This window comes from Aristolochia californica, unplaced genomic scaffold (genome assembly GCF_029961685.1).
Source record: "Aristolochia californica isolate CCGP_79_NKW_82.1479 unplaced genomic scaffold, dmAriCali1.0.hap1 SCAF_5, whole genome shotgun sequence".
NCBI lineage: Eukaryota > Viridiplantae > Streptophyta > Magnoliopsida > Piperales > Aristolochiaceae > Aristolochia > Aristolochia californica.
Genome location: NW_027182214.1, coordinates 9,215,090 through 9,228,688, shown reverse-complemented (window position 1 = coordinate 9,228,688; position 13,599 = coordinate 9,215,090).

Below are 13,599 nucleotides of genomic sequence, written 5' to 3'. Positions count from 1 at the left end.
CTTAGAGTTCTCCTCAACAAGCTCTAGGGTTATCAAGCTTCCCTTAGGCTTGATCTTTCGTTTTCATCTTCACCATGTCTTCCTACTACCCTTACGGTAATGCCTGGAAGACCCATAACCCGTGGCAGACCCCAGATCCTCCCAAAGAATCCACGTGTCAGATCCGGGACCGTAACAACTGGTATCAGAGCGGGAACACAATGGGTTATTCTCTATCCCAAAAAGAAATTATTATTCTAGAAGAGGTATGCGATTCAATGGAAAAGGCATGCAAAGAACTGGGAGAAATTCGAGCATGGTATGAATATTCCATTGAATGTTCGGCAAGGGAGCCACGTGCTCCTGCAGAAAAGGTCATACTACCTGAAATATCCGAGCAAGGCGTACGCACACAAGGAAAAGCGGCAGAAGTTGTCTCGTTAGAGAAATTAAAATTTTTTTTATGTTTACCAGTCGAAATCCCTGTGAAAGATTTGGGGAAATCGGTGATGGAAGGGAATGCAGCCAAAACCCCGTCGGTAAGGGTTGATTTGGGTTCAACCTCAAAAAATCACTCCTCCCGGCCAATAGAATGTCTTCCAAAACAGCAGGCGAAAAAATCCCGCTCTGCCTCTATCTCGGCGAATCAGTTCGTTCGACCCTTCACTATCTCAGAAAATATACAAGCAGCGAAGCCACCAAGGGCTGCTACTCATCACCGGAAACGGAAGAAGAGGCGTCGTCGGAAATATGTCCGGTGGGATGTGACTTCCAACCACTCCCTCCCACTCGCCGTCCCCCTCTCGGCAGAACCGAGGGAACCCAACTTCCTAATTGGGTGGGCGTGGCTCCGAAAATTTTTTCAGGGGGAGTTGGCTTCCGGCCAACTGCAATTAGTCTCAATCTCCTTCTCGGCTAGACAGTGGGGAACCCTCGTCCACGCAATCGCGGGTAAGCCTTTACATCGTCCTCTGTTTTCCACTCAATTCGATTCTTCCATGCAATGGATGGGGCTCCCAGGCCCAGAGCAGCAGCAATGCTGCCTTCAAATTGGGTTTATTTTTTTGGGAGAGCATTGTCAAATTGGAAAATTGGGATTCTTCCAAATGGATGTTGGATGGCATTTTATTTCCTTGTTAATTACAACTGGTATAGGTGGTAGAATCAGGCTTCTAGAGGAGCGCAGGTTCTTCTTTGATTCATTGGTAATTCAGACCATTTAGGTGCTTTCCGTTGGAACCTTCCCTGCTGCGTCTAATTACAGATCTGCCAAGGATGAGGCAGTTGATGGAGTTGAGCCCTCTATGTTAGGCTTGCAAAGCTATTGGGAAGTTGCGTATGCAGATGACCTGGCAAATTTTCATGAGCATGGTCATGTAGGTGAAATTTGGTTTGGATCTAAAGTTATGGAGATTGTTGTCAATTGGACCAAAATTTTGTGCATCAACATATCCAACAATTATGCACAAAATCTTGCTGATGAAGCCAACTCCAAATGTGAGTCAATTGAAGAGGTCAACAACTGGTTGTCTAGCTGGAGTGTCCTTCACATTGGCACTGGACATGGTGTCCTTCTCCAGGAACTTGGAAAGAAGGGTTTTGTGACATGCCGGGAACTGCTTACAGTAAAGCAACAATTGATCTTGCACGCAATCTTGCATTTGATTGTGATGATACCCATTTCACCATGGAAGAAATAAGAACACAATTTGTGGAGAAAGGTTCTGATTGGCTTCAAAATTGCCTTGACATTGAGAATTATCCTCACATGGCCAAACTATATTTGGGCCCAGAAAATGGAGACAATCTAAATCATCCAGTGGAGAACAGTGAGAGAAGTGCTGGAGATATTTCTGGAAGTATCTCATTTTACATCCCAAAATTTTTGGCAGGATTCAGTGTGCTAAATAACCGTATTACTGACAAGTTTGAATGTTTCTCTTCTTATATGGATGAGTGTGTTGGAGTATTGTCACAGGCTTTACAAGTAACACGAAATGAAGTTGTTCATCTGTTTGGACTCATGAAGTTGTTGAAGCTTAACATGAAAACTTGGAAGCAAGTAACCATGACCAAGACCATACAATAACACTGCTCCAAACTATGGTAGATGTTCTATATGTTGCATGCAGTAATTCTATCCTCAAACTGCAGACTGTGTCGAACTCCAGTGCAGGTATGGATTTTGTGGACTTGGGGGGAAGAGGTGGTGATAATGTACCAAAAGAGCCATCAGAATGCATTAAGACTGCAGAAAAGTTGTCAACGGTTGTGAAACACATTCACGCTGAAACAGAAGAATTCAGGGTTGAGAACAGTGATAAAACGCAAGATGGTGAGATAGGCAGTAGTACAAAAACTGACAAGCAGGCGCTTGAGGTTAAAAAATCTGGAAAGGATCTTATGACCCAAAATGAGGGACCTAAATATGGGGATATGCAGACTACTGGGGCTAAAATTACTGCTAGTAAAAAGGAATTCAAGGATTCATTGGAAATATGTGTGAAGGATGGAGATAATAGCAGTGTTATGTGTTCTTATAATCACATCAATGGTGTTCCCTCTTGTGCTGATAACAGGCTCTTATCAGCAACCGTTAGAGGAGAATGGGCTCTTCATGGATACATTGTTGCTGATTGTGATTCACTTGAAGTCATGCACCATGGTCACAACTGGCTGAATGCTGAACAGAAGATGCAGTAACACAAACCTTTGAAGCTGGTTTGGATCTGGATTGTGGAGTATATTACACCAACTACGCATTCCCTACTGTCCAGAATGGCAGAGTCTGGGAAACAGAAGTGGACAAGGCCTTGAGAAATCTCTATGTTGTTCTAATGAGGCTTGGTTTCTTTGATAGAAGCCCTGATGGTTATGATTCACTTGGGAAAGCGGATGTTGGCCCCATAGATCATATCGAGCTTGCTGCTCAGGCTGCTAGGGAAGGAATTGTCTTGCTCCAGAATAACCATTCACTCCCTTGGTACCATCAGATGATGAATTCAGCAAGGGAGATGGAAGTCGTTTTTTCTATATATGAGGACTTCACACACTACAAAACTGGAGTTTACAAGCACATTACAGGCGGCGAAATGGGTAGGCTGTGCAACTTTACCAATGAGGAAGATTTCAGATTTCCCCAGAAGAACCGTCGACAAAATTTCCGACAAAGGAGGAAGATGACTCCCGATTTGAATTTTTCAAAGTTAAGAAAATTTGATCAGCCCAGGAAGCTGACTCGCGCACGGGACCAGGCTTCAAGAACCGGGTCAACTCGAGCCAACTCGGACAAGGCCAAACCGGGAAAAAAAAAATCTTTAGCTGGCTTGAGGCTCTCCAAATACTGCGGTAGACACTTGCGCAGACACTACTTTCGAGCTTGAGGACAAGCTCATCTTCCAAGGGGGTGTAATGTTATGCACGCAATAACATTATTATTTTAGTGTTTTCTTTAATTTACTTTATTTTATTTCAGTTTTAGGTCATAGGGGTATTTTTGGAATATTTTATTTATAGGGGTATTTTTAGAATATGTTATTCATAGGGATATTTCTGTAATATTTTATTAAACCCTAACAGGGTGAACCCTATTTAAGGGGTAAGAGTAATGTGACAAGGAAGCATTGAAGTATTAAGAATTAGGTTAAATCTAGCGTATAGAGGCTTAGAGTTCTCCTCAACGAGCTCTAGGGTTATCAAGCTTCCCTTAGGCTTGATCTTTCGTTTTCATCTTCTCCTTGTCTTCCTACTATCCCTACGGTAATGCCTGGAAGACTCGTAACCCGTGGCAGGCCCCAGATCCTCCCAAAGAATCCATGTGTCAAATCTGGGACCGTAACACCCTAATTTTCTCTTTACATTTGAGGGGCGCCACTATTAGGGTTTGATCATCTTAATCCAAGGAGCATCTCAAGTTGTAGCCTGAGAGATTAGACAGAAACACCTGTAAGTATGTGATTTCTCTTGTAAAGCATTTCCATCTTCATGGTGGATTATTCCAATGGCGGAAGACAAGACATGGTCTCACCTTAAGACAAACCTGTACAAATCTTGTTGTGCTTTTTTGTGCTTATTTTTTCCCTTCTTTCATGTTTATTATTATTTCTCTCATTAGTTCGGAATTAGGGTGTTTAATTCCTAACAAGTTGTTAAGCACCTAGCCAATACTACCAAAAGACTGGCCTGGTAGGTAGCGAAAAGCCAAGTACTTAAACCCAGGACCAATGGGTTATGAGCCCATAAAATCACACCCACCTTCATGTGCCGACGTCCCGGTGGCTTAACACATAATGACAAGGATGGTTGCCTGCGTATGGGATTCGCGATTGCCCATGACAGAATTCGAACTTGTGTCAATGCGCTAGCTCTGATACCAAATATTAAGCACCTAGCCAATACTGCCCAAAAGACCGGCTTGGTAGGTAGCGGAAAGCCAAGTACTTAACCCCAGGACCAATGGGTTATGAACCCATAACACATGTGGTATCAGAGCTTTGATTCGTGATTGAATGCAATGGCTAGCAGGGAAAGATTGACACTAGGTATCAACAAGTTTGATGGTATGGATTTTGTATTCTAGAGGATGCAAATTGAAGATTATTTGTACAGTAAAAAAGCTGCACACACCACTCCTGGATATGAAACCAGAAGATATGAATGATGATGAGTGGATTCTCCTTGATAGATAAGTGTTGGGAGCAGTCTGGTTAACACTATCGAAGAATGTTGCTCACAATGTGGCGTCGGAGAAAACCACAATGGAGATGATGAAGATTTTGTTCGACATGTATGAAAAGCCTTTTGCAAATAATAAGGTACATTTCATGAAAAAACTCTTCAATTTAAAGATGATAGAAAATACATCAGTTGCATCTCATTTGAATGAGTTTAGTATGATTTTAAATCAATAGATATCTATTCAAATTAAATTTGATGATGAGGTTCATGCTTTAATTCTTTTGGCGTCTCTGCCAAATTGTTGGGAGTCTATGAGGGCTATTGTCAGCAACTCCGCAGGCAAATGAAAATTTTATCTTTAATGATGTTTGGGATACAATTCTCGTGGAGGTAGTAAAAAGGACTCTGGAGAATTGTCCATACTAGAGGCAGCAACTTCAAGAAGAATCCAAACAAGGGCAATGGTAGAGGGAAGTCAAAGAATGGTAGAAGCAAGTCCAAATTTGGAAGAAATGTGGAATGCTAGAATTGTAGCAAGTTTTGTCACATAAAGAGGAACTGCAGAGCATCAAAGAAAGATGAAAAGAAAAACGATGATACAAATGCCATGACTGAAGAGGTACAAGATGTTTTACTCTTATTGGTTGATAGCCCTATTGACTCTTGGGTGTTAGATTCAGGAGCTTCTTTTCATGCCACCACACATCATGAGATCATGGAGAATTATGTTGCTGAGAGATCTTTTGGATATTGTCGGTATTGGCAATGTCAGTTTGAAGATGCCAAACGGGATAGTGTGGAAAATTAGCAAGGTGAGACATGTACTAAAACTGATGCATAATCTGATCTCAGTAAGGCAACTTGATGATGAAGGTCATAATATGACTTTTAATGGTGCTGCCTGGAAAGTCACAAAGGGATCCATGGTTGTTGCACGAGGAGTTAAAACTAGAACTCTTTACATCACTTCCAATTGTAGAGACACGGATGCAGTTGTTGATGCTGTTACTAATTCTGACTTGTGGCATTATAGGCTTAGTCAAATGAGTGAGAAGTAAAAGAAAGTGCTTCAGTCCAAAGGGAAACTACCAGGGTTGAAAATTGTAATTAACAATTTGTGTGAAGGTTGTATTTTTGGCAAGTAGAAAAGGGTTAGCTTTTCAAAGGCTGGAAAGGAGCAAAAGACAAAAAAATTGGAGTTAGTTTACACAGATGCGTGGGGGCCTTCAACTGTTATGTCCCTTGGTGGTTCTAACTACTATGTGATATTTATTGATAATTCAAGTAGAAAAGCATGGGTATATTTCCTGAAAAATAAATATGATGTCTTTGATACCTTCAAGAGATGGAGAACAATGGTTGAGAATGAGACAGATTTGAAGGTAAAGTGCTTGTAGTCAAATAATAGGGGAGAGTATGTAGATGATGATCTCAAGCTGTATTGTGTTGATAATGGAATCAAGATGAAGAAGACCAATCTTGTAAAACCTCAACAGAATGGTGTGGCTATGTTATGGACTTCATAGCATCTGGAGTCATTGTTAGGCGTAGAAGTTAAGTGGTGTCACTTTCAAGTTATGTCAAGGGTTGGGTCTAATGTAATTTTGAGTTATGAGTATGGGCCACGTCATGGCTTGGGAAGTGTAGGTTTTGGGAAATGTAAAAGTCATAGTTTGGGAGTCATGGGAAATATATGGACGTCTTGAGAAATGTGGGGACGTCATGGAAAAGGGATTAATTGTATGGACGTCATGGTCCTTCTTGTTATAAGAAGGAAGGAAGTAAGAAGGAAGAAAAGCTTTGATAAATTAAATTAGTGCAAGGTCAGATTCTCCCTTTGAGGTCCAGGTGCAAGCTTCCTTCAAAGCTTGGTTATCCCTCACTTACGTTCACCTTCTCCCTCATGAGCTACTGCTTCACACCTCCTCTCCTTCTTCATCCCGAGTTCCTCATTTCTCACCATCTCGAGCCCTTGTATCCGATCGGGAATTACAAGAACTTCAACCCATCTTCTCAAACGTATTCCAATCAGGACCCGAGAGAAGATCGCCGAGTGGATCGATCCATGGAAATGGGGCATAACAACCTAGTATCATTATGGACTCCATAGCATCTGGAGTCCATACCAGCTGAGAGGATGAACATAACTTTGAACTAGCATGCTAAGAGCATGAGATTACATGCAAGATTGCCAAAGATGTTCTGGTTTGAGGCTATTAGCACTGCTACCTATTTGATTAACAGAGGTTCCTCGATACCATTGGATTGCAAAATTCTAGAAGAGGTCTGGAGCGGCAAAGAGGTAAACTTTTTCTTTCTTGAAAGTGTTAGGTCGTGTTTCTTATCTTCACATTGATTCTGCTGCTAGAAGTAAACTTGATGCCAAATATAAATTATGTTTCTTTATTGGCTAAGGTGGTACCAAGTTTAATTATCACTTTTGGGAAGACCATAGTCGTAAGGTTATCAAAAGCAAGTCGTGATCTTCAGTGAAGGTGCCTTGTACAAAGACAGGTTGAGAACAAAATCTGAGAGCACAAGTGGTGAAGCCAAGAAGTCTGAAGTGATTCAGTTGAGAGATCTTCCAGCTATTGAGATGGAGAATATTGTTCAGAAAAACCAGGAGAACATACCCCCAGAAGTAAATCAGAACATTCTTGTGATTGAACTCAAGAGATTTTCTAGAACTAGCAGACCAGCGTAAAAGTACTCCCCTGCACTTAATTATAATTTGTTGACTCATAAAGGTGAACCAGAAAATTATGAGGAAGTCATGCAAGTTGATGAATCAACCAAGTGGGAGTTGACCATGTGGGATGAGATGGATTCATTAATATCCAATTAGACAAGGTAGTTGACCGAGCTACCAAAAGGAAAGAAGGCCTTGTAGAATAAATGGGTGTACTGAATAAAAGATGAACATGATAGCAGCAAGCGGTACAAGGCAAAACTGGTGGTAAAGGGTTTTCAACAAAAAAGAAGTTATTGACTACATTGAGATTTTCTCTCCAATAGTGAAATTGACTACTATTAGAACAGTGCTTGGCCTAGTGGCAAATGGAGACTTGCACATAGAGCAGTTGAATTAAATTATGTCAATTTACTTTTCATGTAATTTCAATTCGGTTTGGTTACTTTATTTGGTTTCGTTTACTTTGGCTTGGGTCAGTGTAATGTGGAGTCAACCACTCGACCTATGGGTCATCTTGTATTTTCGTCCTCAACCCTATTTAGGGGGACGTGAACGAAAAGAGAGGCAAGTATTGAGAAAATTATATTTTACAGGTCTGATTCTCCCTCAGAGGTCAAGGTCGAATTCTCCCTTTGAGGTCCCAGGTTGAGCTTCCTCCAAAGCTCCTTCGTTCTAATTGAGTTCCACCATTACTCGTTCAAGAAACAAGAATTCTCTTCCAACGTCAAGATCATCCATGGAGGGAAGAGAGGAAAGAAGGGTGACTCGATCCATGGCAAGGGAAGAACCAAACATCTTGGTATCAGACAGGTCCACCCTTGGGGATTCTTCTTCCCCTGACGATTTGAGACAGTTAGTGGAAGATACTAGGCAGAGGACAGATAACCAAGCTCATGCCCTGGAAGAGGTGCGTCAAACAACCTCTGATTTGCGTGAGGCAATAAAATCAATTGATGCTGCCATCCAAGCTCTCCTCCGGCGACAAGAGGACCATAATACTTGAGCCCAACCTCCAGCTGCCTACTCTCCACCGGCCGACCACCATCCATTCCACCCACCACCTCCCCCACAACCACCAATGCGTCAACACCATCCCCATCTGGGGCTTGCCGTTCAAGGACCAAACACTATGCCTAGGTATTTAAAAACTTGACTTTCCTACGTATGATGGGTCTAGGGACCCTTTGATTTGGTTAGCCAAGTGTGATCAATTCTTTTACCATCAAAAAACACCTGCGGATGAGAAAGTGTATTTGGCCGCCTACCACATGCTCGATGAAGCGCTTCTATGGTACCACCAATTCCGAAATGACCAAGTGGTTCAGGATTGGGCAACTTTTAGACAGTCTTGCATGATGAGATTTGGTCCTCCAGCTAGTAGCAATCCATTGGGAGAATTAATCAATTACAAACAAACTGGAACACTAGAGGTGTACCAAAAGACCTTCCAGGAAATGTTAGCCCGAGCAAACTAGTTTGTTACCCACACATAGTATGTTCATATTTTTACTGCTAGTTTGACAGAAGCTATGCGTTTAGAAGTTGAATTACATGCTCCTACAGATTTAGACCACGCTATGAATTTAGCCAGGGCAATTGAGCACAAGCAGCGTGTTCTAAAGGAGTCACTGGTCAGAAAACCAACTTGGCCAGGGAGGCACAATGTCTCAACGCCAAACCCTTCCTCTGGCCCTCCAAGATTTAGAAACAGTGCAGCCCCACGCCCAGACATCTCTAATTCGTCTCCACCTACTCCTTACTTCAAAAAATTGACTAGACAGGAAATGGACCAGAGAAAGGCCAAGGGCCTCTGTTTTAACTACGATGAACAGTATGTCATTGGACACCACTGCAAATGATTATTCTGTATATGTCTATGGGAGGATGGAGAAGAAATACCACCAGAGGAGGAAATTGTGGAAACTGACCAAGAAGATCCAGAGATTTTCCTTCATGCTATGACTGGTCTACGCAGTGCCATCACAATGCAGGTTAAAGCCCAATTACATCATTTACAGTTACTGGCTTTAGTTGACTCGGGTAGTACACATAATTTCATCAGTCAGCAGGTGGCAGAACAACTTGGGTTAGTAGTACAGCAATAGGCTGGTCTTTCTGTATCAGTAGCCAATGGGGCTAAAATTACTAGTGTAGGCATATCACCAGCCACACACTTTGATATTGAGGGATATGCATTTGTTGCAAATTTTTTGGTGATTCCCCTATCAGGATTCGATTTGGTGCTAGGAATTAAATGGCTACAATTTTTGGGACCAATATTATGGGATTTCCAATCTCTAACCATGTCTTTTATAGAGGACCAACATCAGATTATATTGCATGGCACACAAGCACCACTCACCTGCGCACTACAGGTTGCCCAGGTCTAGTCTACCAACACATGTAAGTTATCTCACTTACTTACAGAATTTGAAGATATCTTTCAGGACCCTACTGCCTTACCGCCACTTATGCACTGTGATCACCGTATCCGTTTGAAAACGGGTACCGAGCCGGTAGTGGTGCATCCATATCGTTACCATCACTTACAGAAGGATGAGATTGGAAGGCAGTGCCAGCAGATGTTAGCACAAGGTATTATTCAGCCCAGCAGGTCTCCTTTTTCGTCACCGGTATTACTAGTCCGCAAGCATGATAAGTCATGGAGGTTCTGTGTGGATTACAGACAACTCAATGCCCATATGATTAAAGATAAATTTCCTATTCCAGTGGTGGACAAGCTGTTAGACAAGCTACATGGAGCTACTATTTTTACCAAACTCGATTTGAAATCTGGCTATCATCAAATCCGAGTTCATCCATCAGATGTGGAGAAAACAGCGTTCCGCACACATCACGGCCATTTTGAATTCCTCGTAATGCCATTTGGTCTGTCAAATGCGCCTTCCACCTTCCAGGCCCTCATGAATGAGGTATTTTCTTCTCTCTTGAGAAAATATGTATTGGTATTTTTCGACGATATTTTGGTCTATAGTAACAGTTGGGAAGAACATCTTTAGCACCTTCACCAGGTATTTTCTCTTATACGTTCACATCATTTGGTTTTAAATCGGTCAAAATGTTCTATGGGCACATCAGAAGTGGCATATTTGGGCCATGTTATTTCAGCATCGGGGGTGAAGGTAGACCAGAGTAAGATACAGGCGGTCACAGATTGGCCTATTCCTATATCTATTACAGCCTTAAGAGGATTTTTGGGCCTAGCTGGATATTATAGAAAATTTATTCGTAGCTATGGCCAGCTTGTAGCTCCGCTCAACAATCTCCTCAAGAAAAATGTTTTTACCTGGTCAGAGATAGCAGGTCATTCCTTTCAGCAATTGAAAGACGCCTTATCATCAGCCCCAGTTTTGCAGCTCCCCGACTTTGAGGAATCCTTTGTAGTGGAATGTGATGTTTCGGGGGGCGGTATTGGCGCAGTGTTGCACCAACAGGGCCACCCGATTGCTTATTTTAGCCGTCAACTGGGCCAACCCCACCACAAGTTGGAAGCTTATGAGAGGGAATTGATCGGATTGACGAAAGCTATACAGCATTGGCGCCCTTATCTATGGGGATGTTCTTTTTTTATTCGCACCGATCATTGCAGCCTCAAGTATCTTCTTGAGCAGCGTCTCACTACTTCACCATAACAGCATTGGTTAAGTAAGCTTATGGGGTTTGACTTTTCTGTTGAGTATAAACCGGGAAGTTTGAATGTAGGGGTTGATGCCTTATCTCGCCGGGACGTTCCAGAGCCGCAATTAAAATCCATCAGTTAGCCCAGAGCTCTCTTGTTGGATTCTATACGGGAAGAGGCACAACAGTACCCGAATATTATCTCCTTATGCCAGGATATCCAGCAGGGGACAACGGCACCACATTGGAGGGTTCAGGACAATCTCGTCCTCTACAAAAACATAATTTTTCTACACCACATATCCCCTCTGATTAACAGCATTTTAGCCTCCTTCCATGACAGTACACATGAGGGCCGACAGAAAACATATTTCCGGATCAGTAGGGAATTTTATTGGAGGGGCATGAAGCGCAGTATTGCTGATTATGTGGCGACTTGTCAGACTTGTCAAAGGAATAAAGCTGAAACATTTAGTCCAGCGGGGTTGCTCCAACCACTTCAGCTTCCGTCACAGGTCTGGTCTGATATTTCTATGGACTTCATAGATGAACTTCCCTCTTCATCGGGTAAATCTGTTATCTTTGTAGTGGTGGATCATTTCTCTAAATATGGGCATTTCATTCCTCTGGCGCATCCTTACACTGTAACTCAAGTCGCTCAACTTTTTATGGATAACATTGTCCGATTACATGGGATGCCTAATTCAATTACCAGTGATAGGGATGCAATCTTTACAAGTACCTTCTGGAAAGAACTCTTCAAGTTACAGGGCACAACGTTAGCCTTTTCTTCAGCCTACCATCCACAGATTGATGGTCAGACAGAGGTCGTCAACAGAACCATTGAAATGTATCTCCGCTGTTTCGTGGGGGCCTCACCTAAGAGGTGGGTTAAGTGGCTCGCATGGGCTGAGTTCTGTTACAACACCTCCTACCACAGCGTACTCGGCACAACCCCATTCAAGGTGGTATATGGTAGAGAACCTCCCCATCTTTTAGCCTATGAACTAGGGCCTCTAAAGTCGCAAATTTGGACCAAGCATTAGAGGAAAGAGACACATTCATCACTGAGGTGCGCACTCATCTACAGGAGGCACAACATTCTATGAAAAAAATATTATGACAAGAAGCACCGGGAAGTCTTCTTTTCTCCTGGAGATTATGTTTGGTTGCATCTCCAACACTACAGGTAGCTGTCGTTGACAGCCTCCAAACATCACAAGCTCTCTCCAAAATATTATGGTCCCTTTCAAGTGATGGACCGCATTGGGACAGTGGCCTACAGATTGCAGCTTCCGCCAGAGGCCAGAATTCACAATGTCTTTCATGTCTCACAATTAAAGGCCTTCCAAGGTGATTCGCCTTTGTTTCACACCCTGGTGCCCCCACTCCATGAGGGACGTGTACTTTCTACCCCGGCACAGGTATTACAAACTCGTAGTATTCAGGGTGAGTGAGAGATCTTAGTGCAATGGGTAGATGTTGACACCAGTGACACAACATGGGAGCCATTAGCGGCGTTTCGCACCCTCTACCCATACTTTGAGCTTGAGGACAAGCTCTTTCTCCGGGGGGGGGTGATGTTATGGACTCCATAGCATCACGAGTTATCCATAGGCATAGGAATTAAATTATGTCAATTTACTTTTCATGTAATTTCAATTCGGTTTGGTTTACTTTATTTGGTTTGGTTTACTTTGGGTTGGTTCAGTGTAATGTGGCGTGAACCACTTGACCTATGGGTCATCTTGTATTTTCGTCCTCGACCCTATTTAGGGGGATGTGAAGGAAAAGAGAGGCAAGTATTGAGAAAATTATATTTTACAGGTCTAATTCTCCCTCAGAGGTCAAGGTCGGATTCTCCCTTTGATGTCCCAGGTTGAGCTTCCTCCAAAGCTCCTTCGTTCTAATTGAGTTCCACCATTACTCGTTCAAGAAACAAGAATTCTCTTCCAACGTCAAGATCATCCATGGAGGGAAGAGAGGAAAGAAGGGTGACTCGATCCATGGCAAGGGAAGAACCTAACAAAGTAGGACCCACAATGATTACCAAGAGCTGGCATCCTTATCATATCAGTTGGAAGATTAAGAAGGACTCACAAAAGTATCTTTATCTTAGGCTCACGACCAAGAAGAGTTTTAGTTTAAGTTATATTTGTCTTTTATCAATATTGAGTTACCTAATTATGTTAGGACTTACCTTAAGTGTTAAAGTTCGGGTGTAATTGGGACAATGGTAGTTTTATTGCAATTGGACTCTACTACCTTCCTCTATTATAAATAGAGGTTTATGTACTCTGATTACAATAAGTTATTGATGTCAATGAAGTATTTCACTTTTCCATAAATTCAACAATTTGAAAAGGGAGTTGTCGAAGAAGTTTGCAATGAAGGATTTGGGTGGTGCATAACAAATCCTTGGGATGAGGATTACTAGAGATATTGATGTCTTGAAACTATCACAAGAAGAATATGTGAATAAGGTGTTGAGCAGATTCAACATCGTTGAATTTAGGATCCCATGAATAATACCTCGAGCAAGTGGAGAGAGAAAGAAAAAACAAAAAAGGAGAATTCTCGGGTAGAGAGAGAAGAGAAGGAAAATAAAAGAG